Source organism: Notamacropus eugenii, chromosome 6, assembly GCF_028372415.1.
Source record: "Notamacropus eugenii isolate mMacEug1 chromosome 6, mMacEug1.pri_v2, whole genome shotgun sequence".
NCBI lineage: Eukaryota > Metazoa > Chordata > Mammalia > Diprotodontia > Macropodidae > Notamacropus > Notamacropus eugenii.
Genome location: NC_092877.1, coordinates 94,682,263 through 94,702,230, shown reverse-complemented (window position 1 = coordinate 94,702,230; position 19,968 = coordinate 94,682,263). Strand labels below are relative to the sequence as shown.

The following is a 19,968-nucleotide window of genomic DNA, read 5'->3' as shown; positions in this document are numbered from 1 at the left end:
TCCCCATATATGGCATTTTATCATCTGCTACCCAGTCTTGCTTAGACTGTGCCCCCACCTCCCATACCTGGAATAGTCTCCTTCCTCACCTCTGCTTCCAGAAGTCTTGTAGGAGCTCCCCTCCAAGATTAGCTCAAGCGCTGTTTCCTTCAAGAGACTCTCATTGGTTCCCCCCAGTTGTCAGTGTCCCCAAATCACTATGTATTTTATATATGTGCCGTATTTACTTATCTATGGACATGTAGCACCTAGTAGAATGTGATTCCCTTGAGGATAAAGACTGTGTCACTTCTCTCTGCATCCTCAACACCTAGAACATCGTCTGGGAGGGACATGGCTGATGCTTAGTAAGTACTTGTTCACTGATAGCCAATTCTTGTCATTATGCAGGTGTGCGTGTACATAACATCTCTAAGGAGAGGCCAGGTTAGAAACATTATAAGGCATTAACTACACTACCTGGAAGATCCCCTAAGATGTCAAGAGACCATAAGAGAGGAGCAACAGAGTAGACTCATCTCCCCCCCAATTACTTTCATGCACACTCTCCTTTCTATAAACTGAACATTGCATCATCTAAACTTTCTAAGACAGGCTTGCACAACATATGGCCTATGAGCTGCTTGCAGTCCTCCAAGGGATTTCTGGTGGCCCGCGAAAAATGTAGAGGATGTGAAAGAAAGTAAAAATACAAGCGCTTTATCCATGCTCCTTTAAACCCACCTTCCACCACTCATTATTGTGCACATCATGTAAGTTGGTGGTTGGGTTGCTGCTGCACACTCATTCCTGTCTGTCATGTGACCCACAGCAACCAATCATCGTTAGTCTGTCTGTATTCTGAGAGGAGACAGAGTTGTATCTTTTCACTGTATTTTCAGTAGTCACTGGCCTTAAACAGGGACGAAGTGAGTGCAGCCAGGCACCAATGCAACTGATGCTCGGGGCTACGTGATGAGCAGCGAAAATGTGAGGGCTTCTTTCCCTCCCTCATCGCATGGCCACCCTTCAAGTTCCATGCGTGTCTGGTATCCTCTCCAAGGTCAAACGCTCAATGCACTATTCCTTTGTATGTGAACAGCTGCTGTGGAGATTCTTGGGTTCTAATACTAAAGTTTTTGGGGTGACTTTGTAAAATGGATGATAAGAAGAAATCAAAGATTGAATCAGAACATAGAGTATTTCATCTGGAGTGGACAGATAGATACTTGTTTACTTACAGGAGAGACAAAATGTTGTGCTTTGTTTGCTGAGAAACAATAACCATTCCGAAGGAATACAATCCTCATGGCTATTTCGAATCGAAACATCCTGACTTGAGGCAAATTGGACATCCATGAGAAACAAATTAGAGTGTTCAAACGGTTGAAAAATCTCAGTGGGAAACAGTGGTTTTGCAAGAAAGCAAAATTCAGAAAATTGGACAGCTAATAAGGTTAGTTTTCAGATTTCTAAAGAACTCCATTTCAAACATGATACTGGAGTACAATAAACTGATTGCTGACAAGAAATGTTAAAGATCCCATTAACTAAACGTAAACAGTAAGAAAACCTGAAAATATATTAAAACTTGTATAGCTTAGCAAAGTAATGTTTTTAACATTAATGTGATTTTATGATAAGTATAATTAATTGATATTAATTGAAATTTCTCTTTTTTAAAATACAGTTTATTTGTAAAATAGTTTTATCATTAATTATACATTTACTTGGAATGTGAGCAGCTAAAAACCTATGTGTGGCCCAAAGAAGTTTAGCCTATTTTAATTTTGACCCCTACCTATTGCCAAGTGGTGCAGGCCTGGTCTAAGGTGTAGTAGAGATCACATTGCTTGAAAATTCAGGAAACCTGGATCTGAGTTTTGACTCTGTCCCTAACAAGTTGTGTGATCTTGAGTAAATCACTTCAACTCTCTGGGCCTCCATTTCCTTATCTGTAAAATCAAGATGGTAAACTAAATAATCTCTAAAGTTCTAGCTCTGACATTCTATGACAATGTATGCTGGAAGAACTGGACTCCTGGACTGCTCCAAGACTCATTTGAGTTCCATTGCCGAGGTTCTGTCATAGTAATATTTAATTTACTAATAACAACTGACAAAATGTCTTTATATAATTTGCTTAGATTGGACTAAGATTAACTATTATTTATTCTTCATTATTACAATTATTTATCCCTGCACTCGTAATAGGATTTTTGCATTTCTCTCTTAGGTACTGACTCTGTTGTTTTGATGTTACTTGAAAATTTACTGAAAAACTTGGCATAGTCGTCAGACATTTTAGATATTCAGGACTGGCCAAAATTTGAGTGCTTAGTTATATTCTGCTTGTTGCCTGGATCTTCCTTTATCCCACAGATACCATGTTCTTTGCTTATAGCCATGCTGAGAAGATGTTGTAACAGAATGCTGGGGTGGATGTCAGAAAGTTTGGGTTCTAATTCTAGCTGTGCCACTAATTAGCTGAGTAACCTTGGGCAAATCATTTGGCCTCTCTGAGCTTTGATATTTGTATTTGAAAAATGAGATAGTTGTACTAAATGACACCTAGTGTATTAAATTCCTAAGATGTTGAAAAAAAAAAGCAAAAAAGAGTTCCTAACATCCAATAGCTCACAGTCTAATAGAAGAGTTCAGAGTCCTAAAACTATTCAGATCTCATCACCCCACACTGATCATTGAATTCCTCATGTTTACTTGTTCTTACCCTAGATCCCTAGACCCCCAATTTCCTTTTTATAACTGGACTTAAAATTTTACCCTACAGATGGTAAAAAAACAATATTCTTAAAGTTAGATTTTTATGGAGTTGTTTCCAGACAAGTCAGCTAACTATATGTCTTACTGGTGGGCAAACTAAAAGTACTTTGTGTTTTTCTTTCTTATTTCTCAAGTTATTGATGGTATAAATTCATCAAGTCAATTATACTTCTAATTAGTTTTGTGGCATAGTGGATATAGTGCTGACCTTGGAGTCAGTAAGAATTGTGTTCATATATTGATTGTGATTCTTAATAAATATGTCACCACTAAGAAATCACTTAACCAAGATAAGCCCCAACTTCCTCATGTAAAATGCATATATTATAATCTGTTGTATCTGACTCACAGAGTTATTGTGAGGTTCAAATGAGAAGATGCATGTGAAATACTTTGCAAACTTTAGAATAATATATATCAGTTATTGTTACTATTAGCTTGATAAAACATTTGGATTTTTAAAAAATGTACATTAAGTATAAATTTCTGTTTTTCCAGAACACTACTGATGACTGAACCACTTAAGGATTAGCTTTTGCAAAGGGATATTTACTACAAAGATATATGAAGAGCAAATATACAGACATTCTTCCCTTTCTAACACCTTGGGGGCATATTCTTTCCTACACTGCCTCAGTTTCTGGGGGGTAAATTCAAAATTTATCTCAGTTTCCACATAGTATTGACCCACTAAGTTTACATGCAGATGCAACATAACTTCTGGATGAGTCTGTGTACCACTAGGCTGGGGTCCCTAAAGTTAATCCCAAAGGTCACTTCTAGCCAAGGTAGGTCACACTCCCTTCATACCTCAAAATTAATGATGCTTCTTTGGATTCACATCCCAACTCTGGAAAGATGTAAAGTCAAAGAGCCCTCTGGATCTTTTGTACTCACCAGCTCATAGGCTCTACTCTTTTTACTGATTGCCAAGCTCCTCCAAGAATGCTGGGGTGAGCTGAAGCTGATGGGCCTTTTTCCTGTTCAATACATGCTTAGCCAACCAGAATCAGTTACAGAATGTCCACTTATGCTCCACAGATCACCATTACATAAATAGAAGAAAAAAGTTGTCATGAAAGACCAACATGATAGCAAATACACACATATATATGTAGATACATATACATATATTATGCATATTTGCATATGTGACTGAATGAATCATTTATCTTTTCATCATCAGCATTATTTTGGTGATTCTATATTTTTGGAACACAATAGTCTCCAAAGAATCAAAGTTTTGTGTGAATAGGAGGGTAATGAAAATGTGCTTCATGGGTTTAAGTAGGTTGCAGCATGTTTCTATTGTTGACCCATGCTCAACATATGGCAAAAAGAACACTGCAAAATAAATGTGTGATTAGAAAGGGAGGTGATCTGATCATATAGTGAGGGTAAAGAATAAAATATGTAGACTTCCAGGATCCAAGTGGAATAAGCAGCAAATTGTCATAACTCTCCCATATTTACCTCCAAGCAACCACAAAAAAGAACCCCAAAACAAATCCCGGAACAGTAGAACCAGCAAAAATACAGGGTGCAACAATCTTTTAGCCCAAGAAACTTGGAAGATCAGCAAGAAAGTTCAGTCTCACTTGGATAAAAAGGAAACACAATCCAGGACAGGAAGTGTCCCAACATGCCCCACCTTAACAACCAGTGGGAGATACTGAGCCCCAGTGCAGTGGAGCAGGGAAATGCCAACACTAGGACTGCCCCCCACCCCCCCATGTGCCTCAACATGACCAAGAGAATGGGCAGACTCCAACTCTAAGAACCACCATATTTCAGCATAGTCCCAGGAAATACAGAAACACCCCATTGGCCTCAGCACAAGAAAACAACTGCTTAAAAAGTAGAATTGGGCAAATGGAAAAGGAGATACAAAAATCCACTGAAGAAAATAACTACTTAAAAGTTACAATTAGTCAAATGGAAAAGAAAGCACAAAAGCTAACTGAGGAAAACAATTCCTTAAAAGTTGGAATTGGGCAGGTGGCAGCGAATGACTCTATGAGATATCAAAAATCAATCAACAGATTCACAAGAAGGAAAAATATAGAAGAAAATTTAAAATATCTCATCAGAAAAACAACTGACCAGGAAAACAGTTCCATGAGAGACAACATCAGAATCATTGGACTACCATAATCGAAACTTGGAAAGCATCTTTCAAGAAATTATCAAGTAAAGTTGCCTTGATGTCCTGGAACCAGAAGGCAAAATAGTCATTGAAAGAATCCATCAATCACCTCAGGAAAGAGATCCCAAACTAAACACTCCAAGGAACATTAGAGTCAAATTATAGAACTATCAGGTCAAGGAAAAAGTACTACAAGTAGCCAGAAAGAAGAAATTCAGATATCAGGGAGCCATAATCAGGATTATGCAGGACTTAGCAGCTACAACATTAAAGGATCATAGGTCATGGAATATGATATTCCAGAAGGCAAAGGAACCAGGACTACAACCAAGAATCACCTACCTGGCAAAATTAAGTGTAATACTTCAAGGGAAAAAAATGGTCATTCAATGAAGTAGAAGAATTTCAAGCTTTCATAAAGAGAAGACCAGAATTGGACAAAAAATTTGATCTCCTATATCAAGACCCAAGGAAAGCCTAAAAAGGAAAAAGGTGAAAGAAAACATAAGGGATTCAATGGAGTTGAACAGTTTACATTCCTTGTTGGGAACACAATACTTGTAATTCTTTAAAATTGTGCCAGTAATAGTACAGCTAGAAGGAATAAAAATAAACAGAGAGCACAGGTATAAGGTGAATTTGAGGGAATGACATAAAAAATAATGAAGGGATGAGAAAGAGGAGTATACTGGGTGCAGAAGGAAAGGAGAGGTAGATAGGATAAATTATTTCACATGCAGAGGCATGAAAAAATCTATTACAGTGGAGGGAAAGATAGGAGGCTGAGCAATGGGCATCACTTGAACCTCATTCTCATTAGTATTGGCTCAAAAAGGGAATAATACACATAATCAATTGAATATAGAAATTTATCTTCCCTGACAGGAAAGTAGGAAAGGAGAAGATTAAGTAAAGGGGATGGTGGGGACTGACAGAAGAGAGAGAAGACCAGAGAAGGCAGCAGACAGAAGCAAAACACTGTCAAGGAGGGAAAAGGTGAAAGGAGAGAGGACAAACAGGAGGAAAAATATAATAGAGGGAAGTACACAGTTAGTTATCATAGCTGTCAACGTGAATGGAATGAGTCTCCTATAAAATGGAAGCAGATAGCAAAGTGGATCAAAACCTAGAATCCTACAATTTGTTGTTTACAAGAAATACACTTGAAGCAGAGAAACCCACACACAGAGTAAAGATAAGAGACCAGAGCAGAATCTATTATACTTCAGCTGAAGTTAAAAAAAAAAAAAGCAGAGGTAGTAATCCTGATATCAGACAGAACAACAGCAAAAATAGACCTAATTAAAAGAGAGAAGGAAGAAAACTACATGTTGGTAAAAGGTATCATAGACAATGAAGTACTATCAATACTAAACATATATGCACCAATGGGGTATAGCAGCCAAATTCTTAAAAGAGAAGTTTAGTGAGTTACAGGTTCATGACTAACAAGAGATAGAGAGCATTACAAAATGTATAAATGAATATTTATACAAACAAAATGAATAAAACCAAGATTACAAGGAACATACACAGCTGGGAAACAATCTTTCAGCAAGTATCTCTGATAAAGGCCTCATTTCTCAAATATAAAGAGAAATGAGTCAAATTTATAAGAATACGAGCCATTCCTCAATTGATAAATGGTCAGTTTTCAAATGAAGAAATCAAAGCTATCTATAGACATAGGAAAAAGTGCTCTACATCACCTTTGATTGGAGAATGAAAATTAAAATAACTCTGAGGTACCACCTCACATCTACCAGATTGGCTAACATGACAAAAAAGGAAAATGATAAATGTTAGAAAAGATACAGGCAAATTGGGACACCAATGCACTGTTAGTGGAGTTCTGTATTGATCTAATCATTCTGGAAACCAATTTGGAACTATGATAAAGAGCAACCAAACTGCATCTAGCAATACCACTACTTTGATCTAGCAATACCACAACTAGATCTATAGCCCAAACAGATTCGTTAGAAAAGGGGGATGGACCTACGTGTGCAAAAATACTCGTAACAACCCTTTTTGTGGTAGCAAAATATTGGAACCTGAGGGGATGTCCATCATAAGGGGAATCACTAAACAAACTGTGGTATGTGAATGTGATGGAATACTATTGTTCTACAAGAAATGATGAGCAGGCATACTTCAGAAAACCTGGAAAGACTTGTACAAACTGATGAAAAGAAATGAACAGAACCAGGAAAACATTGTACACAGTATCAGCAACGCTGTGGATTTTTTCCCTTTTGATTGTTTCTTCTTTCACTATTGTGACTAATATGGAAATGTTTTACATGATAGCACCTATATCAAATTGCCTATAATTGTAGGAAGAGGGGAGGAGAGAGGGAGGGAAAAAAATTTGGAACTCAATATCTTGCAAAAATGAATGCTAAAAATTGTCGATGGATAATTGGGGAAAATGAAGTACTATTTAAATATACAAAAAAGAATAAAATATTGATAGTCTTAGTGTTATACTGGCTAGCTAGTCTACAGTGTTTTAAATTTTGAAGAATGTTTTCCTTACAACTCCATAAACCTGAATGTATCTTGGATCTCATTTATGTAGGAACTTTCTCATTTGGTGTGGATCATAGCTCATTGATACTATCTTATTCTCTTAGACTTGTTTTTTTCATGTCCTACCATAAATCCTACATAGGAGATCTACCCAATATTCTGGGGGCCTCCTTCTATTTCTGCTTGATGTCTTGATGCCGTTGTACCAGTCCGGCAACACATAGATTATCTCTTGCTCTTGCTTCATAAGCAGTCCACCTCCTCTTCTAGTTGTACATCTCTCCACTGATATCTTTTATGTTGCTCTTCTTGAACAGTTTTTAATTGATAATATGTTGTAGCCTCCTCACAACCATCATACAACTCACCTTTGCCTTCTGGGTTACCCCAAAGCTTAATTTATGGAGAATTGCATGATTCACACCCAAATATCATCACCAGAAGAAGTTAAGTACTATGAATGTTTTCTCCATTTTATAAATGAGGAAAATGAGACCCTGGGAGATTAAGTGAAATCCCCCCATCATCCCACAACTAGAAAAAGTCTAAGATAGGATTCAAACTTCTTAAGTAGCAAACAATTGATAGGTTAGTTACAGATCCAATTAATACGTATGACTTCACATACAATTTTATTTATGTTCTTACCAACACATTTACAAAAGATTTCAGTGGTCTTTAGATAAGTTCAAGTAAGAGGATAAAAAATAAAAATTCTAGAAAATCATATGTAGTTTGTTAAGACATTTCTTTTGACCCACAATCTTTTACACTACTACCTCTTTTTTTTTTTTTTTACACTGGTTGCCAAAACAAATATATGAAGCAGTTTTTCAATGGTTTTATTTTTCAAAAATCGCTTAGATCAGTGCTTTCCAAAATGGGGAGATTATCTGACTTCAGTGAGTGGGTTATCAACCAATCAGAAAATGGAGAGATGGGTTGCATCGCATTCTCTCCTTGATAAATGCCATTTTTAGGCTAATCTCTGTACAACCACAGCAGCCTCCTCCCCCATTATGAAGTCCAATGCTCCCCTACTTTTCCCTCTTCCCATTGTTTGTCTCCTACTGCACTAGCTGCACCTAAAGTGTCAGACTCTTAGAGGAGCTATAACTTTAATCAGACACTCTGGTACCTACTGAATGTGTTTAGGCAAAACTCCTTCCCCCCACTCTCCTCCAGGCATTTAATCACTGCTGCAAATACCCCATAGCAAATGGATTTTATGCTCAGGGATAGCGACCCTGAGTAAGATAACCCATCACACACATTTTTCTTTGGGGGATGGGGGTGGGGGTGGGGGGTCAGGGAGTGGGGTGGGAAGAGCACAAGATATGTATAAATTGTGATGTGCATTCCAAGTTTTATATTATCTTTCCTTGGAAATCTGTCCTTCTGACTTTACTAGTTTCCATTGAAAGTATCACCTTCCTTCTCATTTCCCAGGTTATCAGCCCCTCCCTCACCCTTGACTCCTCACTTAGTTAAAACTGCTCTTTTCAAAGTTCCCAGTGATCTTTTAATTGTGAAATTTCTCAATCCTCATCTTTCAGGGCCTCTCTTGCAGCATCTGACAAATCTGTAACTCTCTTCTCTTGGACGCTGTCTTCTCTCTCTGCGTTGCTACCTTATGTTTAGCTAGTTTCTATTTGTATTTATTAACTTTAACTTTATATTTAAACTATATATATACATGTATTTATTATCTCTCACATTAGAATGTGAGGTCCTTAAGAGTTGAGATTGTTTCACTCTTTATACTATATCCATAGTGGAGGGCACAGTGCCTGGTACATAGTAACTACTTATAAATTGTGGGTTGGCTCCTCAAAATAATAATATAACAATGATTTTTATTTTAATTATAACTATAGCTAGCATTTAAACAGCGCTTTAAAGTTTACAATGAACTTTACAATTATCTCATAAAAACAACCCTAAGAGGTGGGTATTGCTACTACACCCATTTTGCAGATGAGGAAATTGAAACAAACAAGTTAAATGACTTGCCCAAGGTAACACAACTATTAAGTATCTGAAATGAGATCACTCTCATATCTATTCACTTAAAGAAAAAAGCTTGGAAACAGGATTTTCTAAAGTGTTTAATATTTTTTCCCAAATGAAGGGTTACAGTGAGTTTTGAGCCCAGTTGTTAAAAATATAAAACTTCAAGATCTTCTGATTTGCAAGAATAATTGGTTGATATCAAGAAATATGAAAATTTACTAGCTGAATTTCAACAAAAAAACCTTTGCATCATTGTTGGTCAGTACTGAAAAAAAGCATAAGCTCTTCCAATGATGCATTGTTTCTATTTTGATCTACATATCTATCTTTGTGAGCTCTCTCTCTCTCTCTTTGTCTCTTTCTGTCTCTCTCTCTCTTTGTCTCTCTCTGTGTCTCTGTCTCTTTTTTTTAGCTACATTAGTTATTAAAATCAAGTTACAAAATAAACTCGATTTAGAAAGATTTTTATTTCACTGTATCATAAAATGTTGAGCCACAATTTTAAAAATAACAAAGCATATTCAATCACATTGTTCTCACTAAATATCACTGTAATTAATTATTAATAATGATATTTAGTAGGAGAAAGGGGTTTTTATATGTTGATAAAGTGTTGTTTTCAAAGTATTGCTTTACCATTAGCCCATATTTTTACAATTCCTATTTCATATAAATTTTATAATGTACATAAATATTAGTATATTGCTACATGTATGACATTTATAAATAAGTAAATTTACATGTAGTGGGGGTATGTGCACATTTTTTTTTATTGATAGGAGTTTATGATCAAAACCATTTGAAAGACCGCTGTTGTAGACAACTAATGAGTGATTTCTTTGCTTTTGCTTCTGACTGGGTAATGATACTGAGAATTCAGATTTCCATCAATCAAATGATAATTTTTCTACTAAAAAAACCTTTCTTATGGTTTCCTAAAGTTTTCAAGTTAAACAAAATATTCTTTTCATATAAATAGGCCTAACTTAAGTCTCTGCAGTTTTTTATGAAGTTCTATTTCCACGGATAAAAAGTACTCACTATGGAAGTACTCTTGATAGATAGGTTCTTAATTTTGTGAATTTGTATCCTGTGTTACCATAGTGGACGCAACACTCTCTTTGTCCATCCAGGTAGCACTGTGTCCTTGAGGGCCAGGTAAATACTTCACATGTTCTTTGCAGCATTACATGGGAGTACTCATGTATAAATATCTCTGCTACCAGTGCTAATACTGATTATTGCATAACATGGTTGTACATTGTACTTCCACATTTCTTTTTAGCCAGAAACTAGGATTTCTCCTTCTTGCCACTGGCCCTCATGTCAAATAAGGACAGTGAATGGTAAGTATTTTCCTTATTAACCGTAGAAGTTTGTTTTGTGCTCATTTTACTGAAGGCCTTACTCTCTGTGGCTTAGCACTTAAAAGCCTCTGATTTTTAACTTCAGCATGAGTGAGAATAATCATCTGATTAATGTTTTTATTATTGTTAACATTAATCTCCTTTACCCTCAGTATTTCATGTAAATTATACTAAATTAAGTAATACCATGCATTATTAAGTACTTTATGTTAATAAGAGTTGGAACTTTTCTGTTTGAATTCTCCATTAATTTACTACTTGGGAAGTAACCTATTTTTGCATCCAAGAAAAATGTTTAAAATACATAGGCCCATTTCTGAAAGTGAAAAGTTTTATATTTATGTACTGTCATTAGCTCTGGAGTCTTGAGCAATTTTAGGGTGGGATCTGTACCTTGGAAAGTGATCTTTGAATCATTTTTCTACCTTAAGGCAGAGTGAGATGTGAACTATCTAGTGCAATGATAATCTGTCCTACTTTTAGAGATCCTTAGAGAAACCACAATCTTTAAAAATCTCTTAGTTAAAATACTCAACGTCTCTTGCTCTTCAGAAGTTCCTCCTTAGGGCACTGAGAACACACTCACTAAAATGCTGTTGGTGGAGTTGGGAATTGGTCTGAACACTGATCCAACCCTTCTGTAAAACAGTTGGGCTTATGTAAATCAAGTCTCTATACTGTCCATATGCTTTAACCCAGTAATCCTGCTTCTGTACATATATCCCAAGGCATCCAAAGAAACAAGAACAGCCCTATTTCAATCAAGCTAATATTTAAATACTAATTATGTGTCAAGCATTGTAGCAAACCCTGGACATACAAAACAAAAATCAGAGTCCCTGCCTTTAAGTAGCTCACATTCCAATGGGAAAGACTATCCATATATAAGTATATACAAAATATATGCAAAATTAATACAAGGTAGTTTTGGAATGATGTACACTAGAACCTAGGGGGAAGGGAGAGCATGGGGATGCTAGACAGTCTTCATTTAGAAGGTGGAGTCTGAGCAGAGTCTTGAAATGTACCAGGAATTTCAAGACATGGAGGTGAGGATGAGCACATTCCAGGCATGAGGGATAGTCAGAGGAGATAGGAAGAAAACAGAGATAGGAAGTGGAGTGTGTGTATGTGTGTGTGAGTGTGTGTGTGTGTGTGTGTGTGTGTGTGTGTGTGTGTGTGTGTAAGAGACAGACAGAGAGAGAGAGACAGAGACATATAGATAGACAGAGAAGCAGGACAATTTTTCTGAGCTGTTTATAAAGTGTTGGATAGGAAGTAATATGTGGGAAGGTTGAAAGATTGAGAGCAGTCTGTGAAGGGTCAATGAGGCTGGAACACAAAGTATGAGGAAGGAAGTAGAGTATGGAGAGACTGGAGAGATCAGAATGGGCTGGGTTGTGAAAAGATCGAAATTTCAAACAGAGGTTTTAGATATTGTTTAGATATTGTTTGGTATTTGTTAAGCATAGGGTAACAGGCTCAAACCTGCATTTTAGGAAAATCACTGGTGGCTGTGTGAAGGATAGTTTGGGGTAGGGACAAGCCTGAGGCAGGGAGATCAAACAGGAGGCTATGTGCTAGTATTCCAGGTGAGAAATAAGGGTTTGAACCACTATACTGACTATGAACGGAGAAGAAGGTATGTGGGTGAGAGATTGGGCCAGGTTGGATTCAGGCTGGTCTGGTGCTTCATGTTCAGAATTGGAATGAAATGAGACACTTTTAGATGATCTAACATTAATAATAGAAGTGGATTTTTTTCTTTCATTTTAGGGGTGTGTTTTTTATTCTTTAGCAATAGCATAGGAAGAATATAGCACTGATTCAGGTAAGTGCAGCTTCCCTGCCTCTGAATTGGACATGCTGGCATTCTGATTCAGCTTGAGAGTTATCCCTGCCTCCTTATAGGCTAGACTAGGAGTGGGGAACCTGCAGCCTTGAGGCCACATGTGTCCTTCTAGGTCCTTGAGTATGGCCTTTTGACTGAGTCCAAGTTATACAGAACAAATTCTTTTATTAAGGGGGTTGTTCTGTGATGTTTGAATTCAAAGGGCCACACTTGAGGCCCTAGAAGGTCACATTTGGCCTCGAGGCCTCATGTTCTGGACCCCCGGCTGCTAGAGGCTAGATGATTTCCTATTTACGCTCTCAGGACACTAAACTAATACCCTGACCCTGAGTTCTTTGAACCTATTAAGTATCAAGGATAGTTTCAATATCTTTTAAGGAAAAACTAGCCTAGTTTATGTGGCAGTCATTGCTCCTACCAGATGTTGTGGAAATAGAAAGAAGATTTGGCAAATGATTGTAAATGTGAGTGAGTGAGAATGTGAAGGTGAGAATGACACCAAGGTAGCAAACCTGCTTGGTTAGAAAGGTGGTAGCAATAACAGGGATGGTTGTAGTTCGGGATACTGGTAAAACTAGGGAGGCTTGGGTTAACCATCCTTTCTCTACCTCACCCCACCCCCAACAACAATATAGTCAGGATTGTTCTAAGTAAAGAAACTATGAGGTAGATCTTCTCTAGTTTATGTTGCCTCCAGGTGAATTGATCTGGACTCCAGGTGGGGACTCTCTGGACAATGAGTCTGCTCTGTTTGCTTGTACCTATTTATTAAATGGTTGCTGAATCCTTTGCACCAGCTGGGGTACCCTAGCTCAAATAGGTATATAACAGGGGTCTGTGGATATGCCAGCTATGAGCCAGCTGTTAATTTTTCAGTATGATCATTTGCACCTCAGAAATCGCTAAACCCTGCACATCAGGGCTGGATTTGTTCTTTTGCTTCTTTTCTAGATGTAAGAAAGTGATGGAGAAAATGTTAATAATGCACATTACACTTAATTTCCTGCATGCATTTTTTCCCCCTGGAGAGCTGGTTGTTAAACATTTACCAGCATACCACTGGAAATATATATGTGTGTATATATATATGTATATGTATATATGTGTGTATACATATGTGCATATGCATGCATGTGTATATTAAAAAAAAGTCTGTCTATACATACATATATACCAAAGAATTCATAGTAGCACTTTTCGTAGTAGCAAAAAACTAGAAATCATTGAATGCCTATTGACTGGGGAATAACTAAACAAATTCTAGTAAATGAATATCTATTACAATGAAAGAAACAGCAAATGGGAACACTCAACTATCCAAGACTAGTTTCAATAGTCTCTTCTACAGAGAATATTGGATACTGTACTGAATATTTAAGATATGATTTAACATTCATCCAAGAGGAGTCTATGAAGACTGGCAGTTTAACTCTCATGACTAAAGAGAAACTAAGAAAAATGAATGAGAGTTTCTTTCTCGAGAGACTGAACAATTTTTAACTATCAAGGAGAAAGAACCTGAAGGGACATTTCCTAAAAGAACTGAGTTTAATTCTTATCCTGCAAAGAAATATTTTGAAGAGAATTCTTGAGATGAGACTTTAAGTAGAATCTTAAGGAAGCTGAATTGTGAGATTGTATTATTATTATTAGATGATATTTCTAACTTGAAAACATCGTGGATCTATTTAAATAGCTTAAAAATTCTTTGTATTAGAATTGTAAATTGAGGGGATGCCCTTCCACTGGGGAATGACTAAACAAGTTGTAGTATATGATAATAATGGAATATTACTATGCTATAAGAAATGATAAGCAGACTGATTTCAGAAAAACCTGGAAAGACTTACATGAACTGATGCAAAGTGAAGCGAGCAGAACCAGGATAACATTGTATACAGTAATAGCAATATTACATGATAATCAACTGCGAAGGACTTAGCTATTCTCAGCAATACAATGATCCAAGACAATTCCAAAGGACTTGTGATGCAAAATGCTAGTCACCTCCAGAGAGAAACTGGTGGAGTTTGAATGCATATTGAAATACACACTTTCTTTATTTTTTCATAGTTGGTTTTCCTTTCCATCGGTATCTTCTTTCACAACATGACTAATATGGAAATATATTTTCCATGATTGCACATATATAACCTTTTCAAATTGTTTAGTGTCTCAGGGAGAGGGGAGGTGAGAGAGAGAAACAGAAAATTTGGAACTAAAACTTTTTAAAGTTAATTTTAAAATTTTTTAAATTAATTAATAAAAAATGAAAAATTCTTTACATGTAATCAGGAAATTTTTAATTTTTAAATATTTTGATATTTAAAATCTTAAAAATAAAATGTAAATAAAGTATTTCTTTGTATTATTTATTGAAACAACTAGGTGACAATACATAGAAGACTGGTCTTGGAGATCTAAGTTTGAATCCTACCACAAACACTCATTATCTGTGTGACTCTGGAGAGGTCACTTAATCTCTCTAAGTCTCAGTTTCCTCATCTGTAAAATGAAGATAATAAATGCACCTATCCAAAGGATTGTTTTGAAGATGATTAACATTTAAATATTTTGCAAAACTTAATAACTAAACATATATTATACTGGTAACTAATTATATAGTTAATTAAACTTTGATGTTTAATTCTGTGAAACCAAGAAATTTGATAAATAAAAGTTGACTAAAAGCTTATGGAAAAAGAGGTTTCTCTGGTATATTTAATATTTAATAAACTGAAGTGTGGGGGGGTGCAGCTAAGTGGCACAATGTATGCAGTTCTGATCCTGGAGTCAAAAAGATTCATCCTCATAAGTTCAAATCTGGTCTCAGACATTTGCTAACTGCATGACCCTGGAGAAGTCACTTAACCTTGTTTGCCTCAGTTTCCTCATTTGTGAAATGAGCTGAAGAAGGAAATGGCAAGCCACTCCAGTAACTTTGATAAGAAAACCTCAAATGGGATCATGAAGAGTAGAATACAGCTGAAAAATGACTGAACACACAAACTGAGATGGGAGCTCAGAGCTAACTGGCTAATGAGAGATTGTACATTTTACTAACTTATGAGAAAAATATAAAGCCATACCAGCTGATTGCTTTAGAAGCACAAATAAGGAAAATGAATCAGTAACAGTTAAAGAGTGCTTAAAGTTAAAGAGTTAAAGACTCTATCTAGAGTGCTAAAGAAACTTTGGAAGATCTAGAAGAACTGATACAGTGTAAAGAAAAAAGAACCAGGAGAATAATGTATACAATTGCTTTGTAATAATGTAAAGGAAATTCACAATAAGAGACAACTGGAGTCAGACAAAATACATTTAACGGTATTGGTTATAGGAAACAGATGATATATGTCACATTTCTCCTCTAGACAGTATGGTTCAACATCTATTCCAAATATCACATACACTGATGGACAGACATGGTTGCTATTTCAGTTGGTTTTGTTTCACTGTTTTTCTGTCATAAGGGAGAGTTTCAGGAAGGTTGGTAACTGGGTTCCCAATTCCTGTACAAGCCTTTAAGTTACCAATAGCAAGTAGTGTATGAACTGGTCTTTCTTTCACCCCATAGAAAACTCAGAAGAAACAAAAGACCCCCCGATATCCATGAACAGATATAGAAATAGATGAAACACTCAAATATCTCATCAATTATTCAACCAGAAGGGACCTGAACTTGAGATTACTATCAGGACAACCCTTTGATATTCTGATGAATCCTTTTTTCCCACCCAGTTCTACAGTCTCCCTAAGACTTGTGTTACCACTCTATGCTTTGAGATACACATACTTTGAGGCCTGCTGAATTCCCTTTTCATCAGATCTGTAATATCCATGTACTTAAACCTAATCACTTGCTCCTTGATGACATGACTTTATCCCTTCAACTCCACATTGCCAATCTTCCTTCTATAAAAAAAAAATACTCTTAAGGAAATATTGTATCTTTAGAATGCCACTGCTTGAAATCTCAACCTTGGAAACTCTCCAGTCAAGGCTATTGCTGCCAAAGGATCTTTCTTCCTTATCTAGACCAGATTCCAGGATCACACTGCCTAAGGAATTCAAAATCCCCTTTCCTCCACATAGAAGTTGGGGGTTCACAAACATTGTCTATGAACTATCCTTTCAGACAAAGTAAACGAACATGTCTGACACTATTTCTAAGTTCTCTGGATGCTGCCATCTTATGAGGTGGGAAAGTTAGCCCATGGGATCACTTTGAATAATAGTTTTGTGGCACTTTAAAATTTGTAGAACATTTTACATACAATGTTTCATTTGATTCACACAACAATCTTATGAGGTAGGTGTTATGTTACTATTATCCCCATTGTACAGATGAGATTATTGAGACTGAGAGGGGTTAAATAACCTACCTGTTGTCACATAGTTGGCATACGTCTGAGACAGGATTTGAACTCAGGTGTTCCTGACTCCAGGTCTAGTACTTCATCATCACCCTTAAGCTACATCTAAACACGTCTACTATTGCTACGTAGTTCTGCCCCAGGATGCCATTACTCCTTCTCTAGGGGAAACAGGTTTTTCCTCCCCTTAAAGCAGATCTGTTGTGTTGCATGCTGGTCTGTCTCTTCAAGGTACCGAGTCTGAAAGAGGAATGTGAAGCTGATCTGTCTAGCTAGAGGACCAGCTCCTCTGGCAGGAGTCTGCATCCCTGAGCTTCAGTCAATCAGTCATCTGGCTTCATCTCAGCCTGTGGGCATGCCTGTACTCCCCTGGTGGGTGGGGGAGGAGGGGGCATGCTTCAGAAACTTCCAAACAAAGGTCCACACCCTCTAGTCTCATCCATTTGCTCAAGGTGATAACTGAGCTAGACCTAGAAGAGGGTGTAGAAACAAGAGGCATAGAATACTTTGGACAAATGTACTCTGACAAGAGCCAAAAAGATGAAGTCAGCCCTGGCTTCTTTTCTGTTCTTCAACAAGAAACTCCATCTCTCAGCTCCAGGCATATTCTCTGACTGTCCCCCAGGCCTGGAATACTCTCCCTCCCTATTGCCCTCTTCAGCCGCCTTTAAATCCCAAATAAAACCCCTTCTTTTACTGGAAGCCTTCCCTCTGTCAATTATTTCCTATTTGTCTTGTTTATAGCTTATTTGTACCATATTTGTTTACTAGTTGTCTCCTCCATTAGATTGAGGACAGGAACTATCTTTTGCCTCTTTTCAAATGCCCAGCTCTCAGTACAGTGCATGGCACGTAGAGGGCACTTGAACATGGCTGATTAATAATTGTGTATAATTAATAAAACTGACTGATTGACTGTAAGAAACTTTGCCAACTGTAGTACTCTAATAAAAGTCTAATAAGACTTTTACTTTTCTTTGTTAACCCCAGGGCACAATGCTTGGCACACAGTAAAGCCTTAATAAATATGTATTGACTGGCTTATTGGCCCCAGTACAAACCCAGACCGATCCTGAGAGGCCCCCTTGGGTTTACCCTTAAGCAGACCTGAACTTCTTAGGGCTTCTTAGGGACTTCCAAAAACAAGACTTCTTAGGGCCTTCCCTAGGATCCCCAAAGTCTTCTGGGAGGCAGAGATAAATGACTTGACCAAAGGCATCACCAGCCTTTTCTCCAGCAGCCGGATGGGACTAGTAAGTGCAAAAGTGACTCAGCAATGTCATGCTTCAAATGCCATGAGGTGGGACCTTATGGAGATGTGACAATTTAACAGCTGGCATTGACATAACTAGGTATAGGGACTGACGCGTTGCTTTAAGGTTGGTAAAGAGTTTTACATGTATTATCTCATTTAATTCTCACAACGCTGAGAGGTAGACAGAGGTTAAGAAGGTGAAGTGATTTGCCCATGATCACACAGTGGGTAAAGCAGCATTGGAATTTCTGTCTTCCCAACACCAAGTTCAGCACTCTCTCCACTGTCACCAAGCCTAGATATCTCCATCATGGTTTTGAAACCTCACAAGTAGTCAATCTGATTTGGAAATGCACTTGTTTCTTCTCTGTTGCTTGGGTGGCAGGGTGCTAGAACCAGTGAGGATGACCTGCAAGAAGGCAGATTTTGCCTCAGTGTAAGAAACTGTTGAGGGGTCGCTTGGCTCAGACCCGAACCAGCTGTGTGACCATAGGCAGATCACTTAAACTCTTGGGGTCTTAAGCTAGTGTTCTCTAAACCATTTTGACAGGCTGCTATTCCGACAATTTTGTGCATTTGTTATTTGTCCTTTGTTTTCAAAGACGACTAATGACATCATGGAGAGATGCCTTGACTTGTGCTTGAATTGAATTGAGGGAAGCAGAGCAAAGTTGTCAACCTCACTCTCTCCTCCAGTCCTCAAAGTCCAGTGGCAAAGCAAGGTCAAGACGACCTGGGATGACCTTGGCATCTTCAATGTCTAACCAAATTCTATTTTTACATTTACTTATAAACCCTAGGAATCTACTACTGTACTAGTTATACTACCAAGCATAAACAAAAAATAGATAATAAAAGAAGATAAGTGTGAAATAATCTAAACTATTTTTACTTTATTTTATTTTACTGGTGAAAAACCTGATTCGCTAAAATATTAATTTCAAAACTCTTTATGTTCTGAGCAGTTAACTACATTTGATGTCTTGTCTTTGCTTCTTAGAATTTCTAATATGTACCACATTGGTTGTTTAAAAATTCTGGATGCTTTATCTAAATTCTTAATAATTCAAAAAAATAAGCTACTATTTTTCAAGTTGATTTTTAACATATGTCAGTCATTAACATTATGATAGTAACTGTAACAAACTTAAATTTTAATATTCTTCCCTCTAAAAGAGGGGCAGATCGATGGCTACCATCAAAGTCAACAGGCATGCTAGTTCAGATTGTGCAAAATGGTGTCTTTTGTTACACAACATTAGGTTAAAGACCGGATGGTTTGTGCATACCCCGGAATATTTTAATTTTTATACTTTTTGTGTTTGTGTATTTAAACTGTCATAAACAATCGCTGTTTTGTTGTGGTTGCTCAGTCACTTTTCATCCATGTCCGACTCTTCTTGACCCTACCTGGGGTTTTCTTGGTAAAACGCTATAGTGGTTTGCCATTTTCTTCTCCATCTCATCTTACAAATGAGAAAACTGATGCAAAGTGACTTGAGGGACTTGCCCAGGGTCACACAGCCAGTAGGTGTCTGAGGCTGGAATTTGTAGTCAGGTCTTCCTGACTGTAAGCCTAGTGTTCTACCTAAAAATTGTTTCTGGGAGGGAAAAAAAAGACTTGACCGTTTACTTCTTTATGGCTACACTGACCATCTCTGTGG

The 19,968-nt window shown here is 37.1% G+C and overlaps 1 long non-coding RNA gene across 1 annotated transcript in view; it reads right to left on the bottom strand.

Moving 5' to 3' along the window:
• The window catches only part of LOC140511457 (uncharacterized), a 46,488-nt gene extending 26,520 nt beyond the window's left edge, over positions 1 to 19,968 (bottom strand). Inside the window, exon 1 of the long non-coding RNA XR_011969562.1 lies at positions 1 to 19,968. This exon is cut by the window's left edge and continues 8,099 nt beyond it. This is a non-coding gene — a long non-coding RNA (uncharacterized lncRNA).